This window comes from Mirounga leonina, unplaced genomic scaffold (assembly GCF_011800145.1).
Source record: "Mirounga leonina isolate KUSES-001 unplaced genomic scaffold, KU_Mleo_1.0 Mir_125, whole genome shotgun sequence".
NCBI classification, from domain to species: domain Eukaryota; kingdom Metazoa; phylum Chordata; class Mammalia; order Carnivora; family Phocidae; genus Mirounga; species Mirounga leonina.
In genome coordinates, this window is record NW_023270305.1 from 45,329,392 (window position 1) to 45,346,375 (window position 16,984).

Genomic DNA, 16,984 nt, shown 5'->3' on the forward strand with positions numbered 1-16,984 from the left:
CTCATCTTATACGTCTACCTTAGCATTTACTGTGTATTATAGAAATGATATCATTATGGGCTTGTCTCTCTCGCTGAACTGTAAGCCCCTAGAGGACACAAGTCTGAATTTACCCATCTTTGTAACATGGAGACATAGTACAGTGTTTCAAACATAAAAGGACTTATCACTCAAGTATTTATTAGGTGGGGGGAAATTAGGATTTAGCAGGCTAATGCCTTCAACCGCTAGTAGGTGGCACTGGAACCGATGTTTCCCTAGGCTGCTCACCGCCTCTCTAAGACCCCATCGCTGGAAACAGCTCACTAACCTCACTGCAAAAGCTTGGGCTTTGGAATCAAGAAAAGATATTTAAATCCTAATTCGTCTACTTATTAATATGTAGACTTTAAAATATTAATATGTAGACTTTAGAGAAGTTGTTCAACTTCTCTTAAACTTCCTTTTCTCTACATATATGAAGTTGAGATAATTCCTATTTCCCAGGATTGATTTGATCCTTAATGAGATAAGAGGTGTAAAGATCCTGGCATATGGCCATCCTTCAATAGATGTGATTTCTCTTTCTATGCCCCCTTGCTTCTATGCCCACGTCATGTTCCTGTTGATGTGCCTGGGCTTGGTCTAGGCGAATGAATTTGATTCCTGTAAACGGGCTCCTGCTAACTGTGGCTGGAGCTATGGTGTTAGTGGGTGGCCCCAGGTTAGCTATTTGGGAGACAACAGGCCCTCAGATGTCCATACCAGTGTCAAGAAAAGGGAAACCCATGTGGGTTTTCCAATGGCAAATTTAATTGCCCTCATTAAAGGTGAGCAAATACTAATGTTGGTAAAACATAATCAAACATTATGATTCATTCCTGCTACCTGAGAGGTAATCTGGGCTAGAAATGGCAATAAAATTGATAGACACCAAAGACACTGGATTCCTTAACCCACAGAGTAGGCAGTATAGAAAAAATATTAGGTGAGAATTACCTAAGCCCTAGTGGAACTCCTTTTAAAAAGTATGGCTATAAAGTAATGAGGCTGTTCTTCTGGTGAACATAGCAAAACCCCCACATCCAAGTGAATCTCATTCCCTCCAAACTTAGTGGCTTTGGACGCTGGAGACTCTCCAATGATACAACCATTGCTCAAAACAATCCTGAAACACCTCCCTTAGAACTGTTTTTGAAACCAATTTATAGTCACATTTTGCTTTTCACCAAGGAGGTTCCCAGCTTGATTAGCTACCATTCACCAGACCCGGTTCCCACAACTTTTAGGGATTGTTTTCATTTCAAAGGATGATGTTTCCCTATTCCCCTATTGAGGATATTCAAATACCGTAACTTCGAAGTGATGGTAATTTCAAAGGAGTGCAGAGGATAGTTGGCATTGTGACAGTGTTGTTGGAGAAAGTATATGGCTTTCCAAGGTAAATATTTTGAAGGACTAGCAATCATTTGGATGTGCAAATTCTAGTTTGCTATAAATCTTATGACTTTATGCCTTATGTGAATAAAACCAGAAGGACTTAGATAAGCCATCATTGGTAATGGGATTGAGGGGAGATGGAAGCCACACTCCTTCAAATTCGAGCTCGGAGGTCCTTTGTCATGGAAGGACACTCCATCAAGGTTTTTCAGCATCATCTTGGTCTTCTTGTCACCCTGAGCCAGTAGAAACACTTCATCTCACTCACAATGGTAAGGGTGATAATAAGTAAATCTTGGATTCATTCAGCACTTTCTTTCTCTCCATAAAATGCATAGAGCTTGTTAATCAAAACCAGTTTTTAGAGAATAATTCAGACAAGATGCAGCTCATTAGTACTCAAAATGCCTTAGTTCCTGTGAGTGGGCTGCTGAAATAGGGTTAGACAGAAAGTTCCTTAGTAATGTTCAAATACGATGACACTGGAAGAGAAAGGCTAATTTCTTATTTCCATTTTTTGTTTCATTACAGGGACTGGTCTCCTTGCCTTTAATGTAGCTTTTTATTTAAGGTATGTGCTTAATTGGTTTTCTTGGTCATCCCTCCCATATTAGTCAGCATCATTATTACCTATTATCAGCAAGTAAGCATACCTACTGGACACTGTTAGCTGTTGCCTTTGATTATAAACTTGGAAAGGTAGAAGCCAGGCCTATGATTTGGGTGGTGTCTCACATACATAGATGCTTACCAGTGGTGACTGATTCCTCAAAACTATGTCTCTAAACTGAATTATAGAGTCTCTGGAAACCAACTAATCATTTTCTGTTGAGTTTCTAACATACAGCCAGCAGCAGGAGACACAGAAAGATGAACACAGTCAGACTCTACTCTTGTAAGATGTCATCACTGTTCAGTTAGAAAGTCAGGACTGATTCACAGGGCTCGCTCAAGGAGCAGCACAGGGTATGTGGAGTTAAACTTGAAATGATGCTGCAAGCCACAGTGCTTGAACTCAGAGCAGAGAGCGTTCAGGAGGCTCGCCAAGGTCAGTGAGGCATCCTGGGGCAGGTCCAGGCAGCACTTGGCAGGCCTTGAAGCCATGGTGAAATTTGGGTGGGTGGAGACAAAGAAAGGGCATTCCAGAAGGAAAGTGAAATGTGATCAAAGGCGAGAAGTAGGCACGGACATCACTTTCTTTAGAGTGAGGAGGTATGGAATGCAGATTTTTGATCATCGTCAAACATTTTTATCTATTAGGAATCAATGCATTCACAAATTTTAAGTCCAGCAGGTAAAGGTCAGCTGAGGTTGACGATTGGATTCTATCAGCAGCAGCATTTGTTAGATATTCATTTAAGTTGAGTTTGTACCTTTATACGCATTCTCAAAACCTTGAACTTTTAGATACCTTTTCCAATTCCATGAATTGGGGCAATGAAGGTAAAAGAAATTGCCTTAGCTGCACCTTTCATATTTCCTTGGCCTGCAAATGAAGCAGTTCTGCTGACACTGGGTTGTGTGTAAAAGAAACCCAGGAATAGGGCGCCTGGGTGGCTCAGTTGGTTAAGCCACTGCCTTCAGCTCAGGTCATGATCCTGGAGTCCCGGGATCGAGTCCCGCATCGGGCTCCCTGCTTGCTCAACGGGGAGCCTGCTTCGCCCTCTGACCCTCCCCCCTCTCATGCTCTCTCTCTCTATCTCATTCTCTCTCTCAAATAAATAAATAAAATCTTTAAAAAAAAAAAAAAAGAAACCCAGGAATATTTTAGTTGTCACTTATTCAAATGCTTTTTAATTTTTTTTTTTTTTTAAAGAAACAAAACATTAAGCCCACTGCTTTGGGCACTGACCAAGCTAACATCTGTTCTAGCAACCACAGTAATGGCAAAGGAATGCTAGTTATAATTGCTCGTGGCGCTGACGGACTCTTGTTTTAGGGAGATATAAATTAAATCACTGACCTCTGAATTTCCTAATGAATAGGGGAGAAGCTGGTTGCTTTGCAAAAGCAAAGGTGTTTATATACTCTTGTGGGACTTTGTCATTCTGCAGGAAGCAGAAAGAAGGGCTTGCTGGCTTTTGGGGAGTGCAAACAATATAAATCATGTCAGTCCCAAATAATGTCCTGATCAGAAGTCCCACAAATCATGTCCTGATCAGAAGCAGTCCTGGGACAGCTTGTGATTTGGTGCAATGTGTCCATAAGTTGCCCCCGGGGATAATATGGCCTTGGTTTGGCTGCTGTCTCCTGTAGTTCTGTAATAGTCTAGTCCATGGATTTTGCCAATTTTGAACCATTTAAGGAGCTGGCAATTATTTCAGTGTTGGCAGAAAGGAGATCATTTGAGGTTCTCTCTTCTTTTTGGCCCTATGTCCCAAACTGTTAATCAATCCTTCCCTTGTGCCTCCTTTTCTACTTCTGCCCTCCTTCTCCCCTTCTTCCTCCTCCTCCTTCTTCTTTGTCTCTGCCGCCCCCATCTTTCCCCCTCTCCCTCTCCACTCATACACACTTTTTGGACCCTATTTATTTATTTATTTAAAGATTTTATTTATTTATTTAAAGATTTTATTTATTTATTTAAAGATTTTATTTATTTATTTATTAGAGAGAGACACAGCCAGAGAGGGAACACAAGCAGGGGGAGTGGGAGAGGGAGAAGCAGGCTTCCCACTGAGCAAGAAGCCTGATGCGGGGCTCGATCCCAGGACCCTGGGATCATGACCTGAGCCGAAGGCAGATGCTTAACGACTGAGCCACCCAGGCGCCCCTGGACCCTCTTTAAATTGTTCACTTCTTCCTACAATTGTGCCTCTCACACTAGATTCACTAATCCAGAACGCTCAACCCAAAAGACTCAAACATTCCGAATAGCTCCAACAACCCAGGAGTAGTAATGAATGGACACACTGGTCACTCACTAAAGATTGTGTACTTAGGACATACACTTACTCTCAAGTTCTTATTCAGAGACTAGAGATTCTTCTTTTATATACAAATTGTAGAAGCTTGGTTTTCTGGTATCTGATATCTTAAACTGTCAAATTAGAAAGGGGGCATCTAGAACAGAAGACACATGTATAATACCAAGAAGTGAGTGGCCAGAAAAAGCAGAACCATAAACTTCAGATAAACCACAGTGTTGGAAGGGCCAACAGCCTCAGAAATCGAGGGTTTCATAGTGATCTGGCTCATGATTAGGTCATGGCTCATGATTTTAGCTCATGATAAGATGGTGGAGAGTAACGTGTAATATACAGTATTTTACATTCATTTTTGTACAAAGGCTTCCATAGGAAGAAAGACTAAGGTGTAGGTGAGGGATAAGCACAATCGACATGTGTTTTCTTGGTTCTCTTGGTTAACGATCTCCCTCCAGCATAGTCCCAACCTGTGACAGGAGTAAGTGTGGTCTGTGCCCCATCTGGTGATAACACAGTTCTTCGGATACACGTCTATTTTTCATCTCCCCTGCCCCCAGCTAATAGTTTTCTTTGTTACTTCTCTATGTGTCTTGTTTTCTATTCTGTTCTTACTTTCATACTTTTGTCCTTCTCTTTTTTTAGAGGGATTTACTCTGTTGTCCTCTAATGTTTTGAGTTCAATCTTGGCTAATTGACTTACAAATTCCTTCTTTTCTAATACAAACATTGAAGGCTACAGATTTCCCTCTGAGAACCCCTTTAGCTGCATTCACAAGTTTTGCTATGTGGCATCTTCATAATTGACTAATTTTAAGTATTTCCTTCATAATTGACTAATTTTAAGTATTTCCTAATTTCCATGAGTATTCCTAATTTCCATTAGGACTTTGCTTTGATGTCTGTTTAGTAGGTTTAGATGTCTGTTTGGTATTTCCAAAAATGTGAGATTTTCCCAACTATGATAAGCCCTGCAGTAGCACCACTGGCTATATGATAAAGTGGTTGGTGATCAGCTCCTGACCTCTTTCTATCCACCACTCTCCAAAGGAGAGAGGCTAGAGTTCTCTTTTTCCCCAGTGGATGGGGTGGATAGTGGAAAGGAGGTGACTGATCAGTTTTGTTCAGCATATGTTTCTTTTATTTTTGACACAGTACAGACTGATGAGAAATATTTCATTGAATTTAAGATGCATCCTTGTAGATAACTGATTATTTGATGAGCCATTAGGGAAAAATATGGCCAATTAAATGATGATATATTATTGATTATCTGAAAAGTCCCAATTTCAGAGATGTTAAAATGTGCAAAAAGTGTGTCTTAGAATTTATAAAATAATGGTATTTTTCCCATTAGTTTTATAATTGTGTAACCCCTATTTAATGCAACCAAAAAATTCTGGACCCTTCTGAGAACATTTTGCTGTAGCCTCATTGTGTGTCCACTAGATCATGCTTAATTGCATTATTCAAATCATTTGTATTTTATTAACTTTCCTTGGACTGCTTAATCTATTAATTACTGAAAGAATTGTATTTTAATCTCTTGTGGTGGTAGATCTATCAATTTCTCTTTGTAATTCTGTCAATATTTGTTTCATACATGTTGAGGATATGTCATTAAGTTCAGACTAGAATTATACCAAGTTAAGTGTTACTTTTAACATTATGTAATGGTCCTTTTTATACCAATAACTTTTTTTGTTTATCTAATATTAATATAGCTATACTAGCTTTTTGTTGTTATTTTTCTGATATAACTTTTCTCATGCTTTGATTTCCAACCTTATATTTTATTGAATGTATTTTTTATTGTAAACAGCATACAGTGTGATATTTTTTAAACACAATTTGTCTCTGTGTTTTTTAACTGCTGAGTTTGGTCCTTTATATTTATCTTGGTTTTGGATTATTTGGATTTAGCTTTTATTTCTAAAAATAAATATTGCGATCTTATATGTGTTTATCACAGAGTTTCTTGAGAGCATAGATACAGAAAATTTTTTTTTTCTTATTTATTCTCAAAACAAGGAAATTTCAAACTTAGGGCAAACATTCTTTAAAATACTTTGAAATAAAAATATTGAAAGTCAATTGCTCAAATATCCAAGAAAAACAAATCAGCTCCAATCCTCCAAAACATATTTGAAAAGATATGCATACAAGGGTTATCAAAATAGAGATGTTGGCAAACTATTTTTATTTCAGTTCACAAACAACATTTGATATCTGAATTCTGCATTCTGATATTCCTGTGGTCTTTTGCCCTTTCTAATGACAGTATGAGAAACCACAGGTCATCTTGTTAAAATAATAATAATAAAAAGTACTAGATATTGTGAAAAAGACCTTGAATTATGTATGGATTTCCTGCAACTAACTGATAAAGAGATGAGAATGATTTATGACTAGTATATCAATTGTTTGTAAACGAGAAGGTGTGTTTTGAGGTTATTTGAAACAAGCAGTTCTCAGAAGGAGCTCAGAAGGAGCACACTTTGGTCTGAAGTATAATCTCTTTTGTATTAGGTGGAGGTTGGCCAATTTGAATTGCACTAAGACAAACCATCTCCAGTGTCACCTGCAAAAGGATCTCATGTTTATTTTCAGAATATAAAAGCTAAACTCAGTTGTTATACTATATAGGACTGCTAATGTTTACCTTACTCCTTCACCAGCTTACTTTTAGTTTTGGGATTACAGACTCTCAGCGCTGGAAGGAGTCTGAAAGCTAAGTCCAACTGCCTGTCTGAGGCTTGAATGGCATTTACGTAGTTCTGCCAACTTGTCAGGTTGCTGTGCTCGAATACAACCCGAACAGGGCATTCACTGCCCCTTGAAGCAGCCAGTCACGTAGACCATTTTACGAGACCAGTGCTCTAACCCCTGAGCTACGGAGCCACGTAGACCATTTTAAAAACTGAGCCACAAACTGGCTATCAGCCTATTCTACCCCTTGGATCTATACAATAGAAGCAGACACTCTTGTCTCATGACAGCCCTTCAAATACTAAAAACAGCCATCAAGTCTTCCTTTGTCTCAAGCCAAAGAGTCGCAATTCTGTAGAATATTCTATGTAACCTACCATATTTGGCAATACTTTTCAAATACTCAGTTTCTCTAGGCTCTCCCTTGAAGCGTCTTGGTATTTCATACAATACTTAAATGAGATTTTACCTCCACCAAGTTCAGAGGTTCTGTTGCTTCTTTAGTCATAGATACGATACTTTCGTTAATTCAGAAGCCAGAGCCTCTTTGGAAACCACATCACTGTGCTGATTCTTACAGAGCTTACAGCACAGGGTAAGGACTAACTCTGGATATGTACTGTGTACCAGGCCAGCTATTTAAGGACCAGGATTTCAGCCCCCACATCGATCTGATCCCAGGGCCCATGTTTATTCCCACTTTTCTTCTCCAACTAGTCTTTCCCCTGTGTTTTGTTAAACCACATCTTTCAAAGGATATATTACCTATAATTACAGCAATAATAAAGTAAAGGCCATCCTTTTTCAGGGCTGAGTACTAAATGCTAATGAGTCACTTGTAGCCCTGGGGCTGTGGGTTGGCCACTTTTGGTACAAAGTTCCCTTCAGATAGCATAAAAGTAATGGAGCCTATTTCCTTTCCAAATGGACAAATTTATAAATCAATGGCATGCAACTTAATGTTATTTTGTTAATATACTTGGAATATGCAAATGATGGATTGATCTTCCTAAAATAATGCTTTGCACTTCTTTTGAATGACTTCCCATTGTCCAAGCTCCACCTCCTGTCTGTCATTTAAATCCTCTTCAAGGTCAGCCTCCTATTTCCCCTCTATCTAGTCTCCTCTTACTCTTCCAGGCTCTGTGAACAGACGGGGACTAAATGAACAAAGAGAGAGGTGGGTGTGGGAGTGAATTGGACAGGAAGTTGAATAATGTTAGGATGAAGAAAGCTATAGGGTAAAGTCAGAGTGTGGGTCCTGGCCCCACCCTCCTTGACTAGGTGTTTAGAAAGGACTTGTCTTCTCCAGGGGCCATGTCTTAGAATTGAGAAACAGTTCGGGGAGGGTCTTGTTGGGAAAAGGACACTCATGGGATAGAGGTTTTGGGCTGAGTAAATCATGAGCTGCCTACTTGTTCTCCCTGAATTTCTAGAATGATCTGTCCAGCTCTCTCTTGCAAGAAGGTGGAGAACACCTTTTTGGGTAACTGGGACATAGTCCACTAGGTCTAGTAAGTAGACACTCCTCAAAGTGTGTAGTGCTTGTGTCAAGTGACTTATCCGAAGGCCTGTGTGGAGGTTCATGAGTTTTTGGAACGGATGGAGGAATTTCTGGGCGCCTGCATGATATTTGCCTTTTGCACCCCAAAGTGTAAAATATATACCTCTTAGAGTATATATTATGTCTTGCTGCCTATGTTGTGGGTTCTGGAGGGCATGCAGGTTCTTCTTTGGGTCCTTAATATTTTGCCTATAGTACTATTTTAATACACATTGATCTTGATATTTGGCCCCATTTTTCCACCAACAACTTCCTTCCTACACATCTTTCCTTACTGAAGGGACGCACATGCTTACAGGTGTTGGTATGAAGTATCTATCCCAAGGATAGCTACCTATTTTGATTTATGGACTGTTTTGCTCACCTTGGAAAAGAAATAGAAGAAAATAGTCTTCTCTGATTTCTACTTTTTTCTGAAGAGCATGCAATAATATTTTATTATGTTGGAAAGCGAGATTGCCACTCAGCACAGGCTACTGGACTCACTCCCTACCAAGCTGGTGAAATTCAAGCAATTTTGGCAAGGACAGCCATGCCAACTGTCTGCTTACCTACATAGTCCTATGACTTCAAAACCAGGCTGGATTTGCATCTTTCCAAGTTACTTCGAAGAAATTAGTAACAGGATTGAACTGATTTGCAAAGTGAACCCGGGAAGGTGCCGAGGACAGAGCTCTGACGGCAGTTCTGGGACGTGGTCCTTACCCCCTCTTTGTAGCCTCTCCTGGGTAAAGCCACCACAGCCTCCATCCGTGAGGGCCAGACCCCCTTTGGAGCCAGCCCTGGCAGAATGGCTGAGCTGCCACAGCCTACATTTCTGGTATTTCAGTGTGAGCTCACGCCATGCCAATGCTCCCCAAGTCATGACTTTTTTACAGTTACTTAGATTCTTTTTTTTTTTTCCTGAAGACAAGAGGCATGTATTTCTTGAATGAGGAAAGATTGGAAGTTAACATGAAAACTGCATCATGTGTGACGTTTACATTAAATATTAAAGAAACTCCAAACTGTGGCAGATAGGGAAGGCCTTTCCAACTGGTCCCTGTTGTTTTGTCTCGGACCTGTTCTCCTGATACTCCATCCCAACCAATCACAGCCACAGTGGTCCAAAACATGCCTTTACCCAGGCCATACCTTTACCAATTGCCTACTCTTTCTTTCTGAGTTCACGTATCGTCTCTTCTGTTCTCAGATTCCCCAGACACTCTACTTCATGCTCTCACAAGGCATTGCTCAATTCTCTAGTTAAGAACTTATCACATTGGGCGCCTGGGTGGCTCAGTCGGTTAAGCGTCTGCCTTCGGCTCAGGTCATGATCCCAGGGTCCTGGGATCGAGCCCCGCATCGGGCTCCCTGCTCCGCAGGAAGCCTGCTTCTCCCTCTCCCACTCCCCCTGCTTGTGTTCCCTCTCTCGCTGTGTCTCTCTGTCAAATAAATAAACAAAATCTTTAAATAAAAAAAAAAAAGAACTTATCACATTAAATTGCAATTCCTTCCAGACTTGTCTGTTCCCCAAGTCTTACATCTTTGTGTTCTTTGGGCTTACCAAATATAGTTACCTAGATTCTCTATCAGTTGCTATGGTTTCTGCCTCAATCCCAGCCTTGTTCTGTAGACCCTCCATGGACCGGCAGCGTCCTCTGAATCTCGATCCAGTTGAATGGGCTATTTCTAGATCCCTTCTCCTGGTCTGCACCCTTGGCAAGAGTCTTCTCCTAGTGGAGCTGGTGCTGTTCTGAGGAGGTCTTTGACTACTGCCCTGTCTGGGTAACAACTATGGTTGTAGTTTCTCAGCTGGCAGATTTGTCCCTCTTAAATCATGCCCAAGCTCGCCATGCTCCTTGGATGTGTACATTGGGTTGCTGGCCATCCTCTTTGGAGGACTATCTCCCAACCAGCTCAGTGGCCCCTGTTCTAATCCTGCTGTATTCTGACTCTCTTTCTCTCCTACCAGCAGGTGCCATCATGATCTCAGTATGACCCAACTGAGTTCATTCATTCATTCACTCATTCAGTTACCAACTCTCTGCTGAATACTACGTGCAGGCATTGTGCCAGGTGCTGGATTGCAATGGTGAACAAGACACAATCTTTGTTCTTTCCTCAAGAAGCACATGCGCTACACTGTGCATGGGAGGCAATTTTTCTTTTCAATATCTGTGTTGTTGTTTTTTACTCCAACTCTCCAATTGTGCCCGACATATAACCTATCTCTGTATGGTAGCTGGAGGCCCACTCTTTTGTGAGACATTGGGAGCCATAAAATGTTAAAAACAATACTGATGCTCACTGGGCCCTCTCTTCCTGAAACAAGGAGCGACAATTCCGTGGCTCACTAAGCCTTACTGTGAGAGGTGGAAGCAAAGGGAATACTTAGAACGTGGAAAAGGGGCATTTGGAGAGAAGGTTTTATAGTCTTCGCTTGGCAACACAAAAGGGAGAAGATCCCTAGACTGGTCACATTGGGCTAAAATTATTTTCAGCAAATTCTTATTTTTGTACCAGAAAATACTGTCCAAAAGAAGGAACATAAAAGAGAGGGTCTGATTTTAAAATCTTGGGATTCTTAAATGAATGAGGTTGGGAGTGAATCAAAAGAATAAATCATTTTTTAAAAATAAATTTTAATGATTTTTTGTAAATTTTGGAGGACAGTTTGTATCAGGTAAGCATAATAATAAGAGTCTTATGTGTTTAAGATTTACCTGGCAAGCTTATTAGAATGCAGACTCCTGGGCTCCCTCCAAGAAATTCTGATTCTTCAGAGTTTCTCAAACTGGTATGACTGACATTTTGGACTAGATAATTCTTTGTCATGGGTGGCGGCACGCCTGTGCATTGTTGGTGTTTCTTTCTCTCCCTTTCAAACAAGTATCAGTAGAAAAATACCACTAGTTTCAGAAAAAAACAGTCTGAATTCATGAAAATCTGAAGGATGAAATGGTTAAAAAAAATCCTTGGGAAATAACACCACGTTCATACCCATAATACCAGGTTCAATCCCCATACTCCCAAACCATGGTGAGTTGTAGCTACTTCAGGGGACGCTGGAAGATCCAGTCTGTTGTGAACTCCCTTCCTGAAGTTGCATTTCTCTTCTGCACGGAATGGTACCTCCTCTGATCAAATGCCTCCAGACAGTCTTGGCATGATAGACCATTTTAATAATAATAATAGGAATGTTTATGTGGTAACAATGCAAAAACTTTAGTAAATACTTGTTTTAATTCATTCTTTGAAATAGGCTAAGTATTCCCCTAATGTTCCTGTTTCCTTGGTTCATTTACTGAGAAATTCCTTTTTTCAAAAATAGTGAAGAAACTGCAGCCTAATCCTATTTGACTTTCTACCAGATCTAATTTACTGGTGTTTCCCGTCGTTATCCTGCAGGCAACATCTTCACAATTTTCCCCAGCCTCTTCCTAGAATACAAGCTTCTCATGGACTCAAAAGGAATCATAACTCTTAATCAGGGAAACATTGCCTGTTTATATTCTACAGGGCATGAGCAGCAAATCTTTTTTTTTTTTTTTTAAAGATTTTATTTATTTGTTAGAGAGAGAACACAAGCAGGGGGGAGCGTCAGAAGAAGGGAGAAGCAGGCTCTCCACTGAGCAGGGAGCCCCACGCGGGGCTCGATCCCAGGACCCTGGGATCATGACCTGAGCCGAAGGCAGACGTTTAACCGAGTGAGCCACCCAGGCATCCCGAGCAGCAAATCTTTTCATGAGACAGGCCATTGGACTTCTATTGGCAAGGAAAGAGAATGTCAATAAACTGGTAAGCAGCTGTCATTCTTGGACAGCCCACCAGGTACCCTAATATACTTTGCCTTTAATCTTTGCAACAACCATGCAAGACAGGCCCAGAGACGGGCTCAGGTAAATGTGCCAATGAACACCCTACAAAGTGGAGGGGTTAAGATCTGAAATTAGGACTTCGACTTCATGTTCTGTATTCTTAATTCCTCCATTGTGCTACAATTATAAAGCCGTTGTTCCAGTTGTGATGCCTCAGGGCTGAGTTTGTTACATTTTAATTTTTATTCAAAAAGAATTTCTTCGAACAGTGACTTGACATGGGTCCTCTCCAATTTGCTCAACCTTGCTGCCACTTGTAGCCCGGCTGCTTTTCATATAAAGCAGTAGGGGGAAAGACAGGTTCTCCACGGATTCAGTGTTGAGTTTAGAACCTTATGTCAAACTTCAGGTCTCTTTCCTTTTTTCAAAGATGGTGATTCTCTAATACACTGGAAACCAATATCAATCAAATCCTGATCATAATTAATAGGAAAGGGTATCAGCTGGGCCTCATTGTTACATACAGGCTGATCGAGGGCAACTACTCCTCAGAGAGTAGTTGCCAACCTGAGAAATGGCCCCAAATTAAGAAGGTACCAGAAACTGAAACAAAATGAGAGGAAAAGAAAAAAAAAAGTTATGGTTCCCGGGAGGGACCATGATTTAACTGTGCTCTCAGGCATATCTAGTCCTTCCTCAGGTTGGTTCTCTTTAGCCGACAGCCTCTTCCTGCCTCTTCACCTGAAATTATCATTTTTCAAATCACCATTTGGGTTGTCTCCTCCGTGAAGCCCTCGTGTCTCTTCCTGAATTTGCTCCTTCCTCCCCATTCTGAAATCCTACAGCATTTACACCTGGCTCCCACCATCTCGTTCTTTATTTACACAGTCCTTTATATGTTTGTTGAGCTCTTTCTCCAAGTGGATTTTACGCTCCTTACGGGTAACAACTTCGTAAAATGTAAATGGAACAGTGATGACATAGTAGGACTTCAAGAAATACTTGCTGAGGGATTCTCTGATTTTTATACACTTTGGTTGGGAAATTATAAAATTTGAAGGGATTTATGTAAAAGAAGACCATCTTTCATGAAAAATTCTTTAAGGTGCTAACATCTGCTTGCTTTGCTTTCAAAAAGACAAACTTCTTTTAAGTATTTCCCCTAGGGCAGCACCATAGTCGTGATGTTCCCCGCTGTGGCTAGAGGCTGGGGAAGTAGAGGGACGCAGGCCAGTTGAGACTCTAAAGATGGGATGTATTTACATATGCTGGTGAAATGACTTTGGATGTTTGACCATTTTCTAGAGTCCGGGAGTCCTGGAGCTCCACAAAGTTTACCATTTGTATAGGAATCTTTTAGCTCTTGGATGGAAAAAACTCTTTCCTGTAAAACTTCATGGAATTTCTGCTCCTGGCAGGGACAATAGTTATTCATTGTGGATCTTGAAAACTATGGCATGGTTGTCCAAATGGGCACCAAATAAAGCGAGGAAAGAAAAGTCTCAACTACATATTTTAAAATTATTTTTGGTTCCAGGTGATGGACGGGGCAGGCTGTGACTGGCATCGACAAGACTAAACCCTTTACCCAGACCCAGGGGATCACTTCTGATCTAAAAACCTTGTCCTCCAGACCAGCTGCCGAAGAAACAAACGCAAGTCCAAGACCTTACTTCATATCCTGAATGGCCACACATTCCACCTGTGATGGCTTCAGTCTTTTAAATTTGAGCTTCTGTGGAGGGTCCTATTGGGGATTGGGATTTTCTGTTTGACTATAGACCCATTTTTTCCCCCTAGATGATTTTGACCATCTCGTCTGCCTCCTTTCAATCACCTGTGCTTGGCTGAGTGACAGACATGGACCCCTAAGGATCCATCTTATCTCAGGAGACTCCTTTTATTGTAACAGGCCTCTGAAGTGGGAACCAACTCTCTGGAAACAATTTCCAGTTAGTTCAATAATTTTGACTAAGCTTCTACTATGATAGCAGCTAACATTTATTAAGCACTTACTCCCTACCAGACCTTCTACCAAGCACTTACCATCTATCATTCCATTTAATATTCACAATGCAGCAAAGAGAGATAAAGTATTATTATTCTAATTTTACAGATTAGGAAATTGATGCACAAAGGGGCTAAACACGTTGGTCAAGGCCACACAACTAGTTGACCACAAAACTGACCTCCTGATTTCCCCCCTCCACCCCAAATCTTCTTCTTCAGTCTTTCCCCTGTCCATTGAGGGCAACTCCATTCTTTCAGGTACTTAGGCTGAAGCCCATGGGACTATGCTGGATGCCTCTCTTCTCAAGCCCTACATCCAATGCTTCAGGAAATCCATCAGCTTTGCCTTCATGGTATATCCAACTCTGACTGCTTTTCTCATCTCCATTGCTCCCTGCTGAGTCAAGCCAGCATCATCTTTTGCCTGAAATATTGCCATAACCCTCCTAACCAGTCACAGTCCTTCCATCCCTGTCTTCCCACGGGCTGTTCCAGCAGCCAGAGTGATCTTTCAAATCCAAGTCAGCTCATGTTGCTCCTCTGTGCAAAAGCCAAAGTTCTCACAAGACCCTCCACTCTCCATCCCCATGACCTCACCATCTCCCGCTCGCCTCCCTGGATCTCTTCCATCGACAGACCACCCGCTTTCCTGCTCTTCTGGATCACACTGAGTGTTTCTGGTTTTGAGGTCTAAGCCCTGGGGCCCTCTGGTTGGTATGTTCTTCCCCCAGTAGCCTCACAGTCAGCTTCAAAAATGTCTCCTCAAACGCTACCTTCTCAACGCATCTCTGTTTATATTACCCTCACTCAAGTAGTACCAAGTCGTCTTACTTGGCTCTATTTTTTCTGTAGCATATATTACCTTTTGACATAGTGTGTAACTCATTTGTTATGTTTCTTGTTTCTTGTCTGCTTTCTCTCCCTCTGCCCTTCCCCACTAGACAGAGAGCTTTGTCTGTAGTGTTCTCTGATGTATTCCAGGGACCCAGGACAGTGCCTGGCACATTATGCATGATCAATGGGTATTTGCTGAATAAATGAATGAATGGTCCTAGATCTCAAATCTTAGGGTGTTCATAATTTTGTTGTAGACATGTGGCATTCTCAAGTGAAAAGGGCAATAACACAGAAGATGTAATGAGGTGGTGTTTGTCAAGGGTCAAGTGAGCAGAAAACTTAGTGACGGGCACTCAGGTAAGGGAGATATAAGAATGAGTTGGAAAGATAGAGGGGGCTTAGCTCTGAACTCTTTTCATCCCGCAGTACAATAGTAAGGACATCCTTTTTTCTTAGCTTATGGGCCCAGGACTTAAGCCATAGTCCTAGTCTTGTAGCTGCCATACCACAAGTTGCAAAACTTCCTGAGACGTTTCTCTTCCTCCTCCCCATGCCCTTGTGGCCTCAAGGGCATGGCTGTTTCTCCGTGGTAAGGTCAGACATAATGAGAAATACAGGCCCAAACTGCTGGATCACTCAAAAGCAGGGAGGAATCTGGAATGGAATTGTTAGGTTTGGGGTATTTTAATCATTTCCTGCAGGTTGGCAAGTTTCAGAAGGGTCAATTTCTAAAAGAATCAGGCGGGGTCCACTTAAAGAAATTTCACCGTTTCTCCAAAAGGTTTTCATATTTGGTCTCCGGATTTGATGTTCCACTGAGGGGTGCCTGAGACATGGACCTTTTTCAGTGGTGACACTTCTCTGTGACAACCCTACTTCCTTACTTTGGTCAAGTAAAACTTTTCTCTCGTCTATACTCATTGCACTGGCTTACCCTGCTTTCAAGAAAACTGATTTGCTCCTACCACAGGATGGAAATGTGTGTGTGTGTGTGTGTGTGTGTGTGGGTGGGTGGGTGGGTGGGGCACAGGGGGCAAGTTAAGAGGGAAAATTGTCCAACATGAGGCCAGATCTCCTGCTTATTTATGAGATGACTCATTTTTTTTTAAATTTTATTATGTTATGTTAATCACCATACATCACAACATTAGTTTTTAATGTAGTGTTCCATGATTCATTGTTTGTGCATAACACCCAGTGCTCCATGCAGAACGTGCCCTCCTCAATACCCACCACCAGGCCAACCCATCCTCCCACCCCCCTCCCTTCTAGAACCCTCAGTTTGTTTCTCAGAGTCCATAGTCTCTCATGGTTCGTCTCCCCCTCCAATTCCCCCCCTTCATTTTTCCCTTCCAACTATCTTCTTTTTTTTAACATATAATGTATTATTTGTTTCAGAGGTACAGGTCTGTGATTCATCAGTCTTGCATAATTCACAGTGCTCACCATGGCACACACCCTCCCCAATGTCTATCACCCAGCCATCCCATCCCTCCCATCCCCCATTTTGATCTTGTCTGACTTCAGGGCATGCCTGCTATCTCTTGTCCATCTGAGACGGTGTTAGGGAGACAAGTCCCCATTACCGAAGGGTTCTAATGACATGTCCTCCAAAGCCCAGGCAGGACGTGACCATAGTATCTGCCCAAGCTGACCATTAGGTCAAACACATTAGCCTTTAGAATGATCCAATGGAAAAAAGTGCATCTGGTTAGAACTCCTGA

General features: G+C 41.4%; 1 protein-coding gene and 1 long non-coding RNA gene across 4 annotated transcripts in view; one reads left to right on the forward strand and one right to left on the reverse strand.

The window, feature by feature from the left end:
• The window catches only part of ANTXR1 (ANTXR cell adhesion molecule 1), a 248,285-nt gene that overhangs the window by 124,736 nt on the left and 106,565 nt on the right, over window positions 1–16,984 (reverse strand). The gene's annotated exons all lie outside the window — the stretch shown is intronic.
• Window positions 1–16,984, forward strand: part of LOC118008025 — a 213,313-nt gene that overhangs the window by 118,917 nt on the left and 77,412 nt on the right. The gene's annotated exons all lie outside the window — the stretch shown is intronic.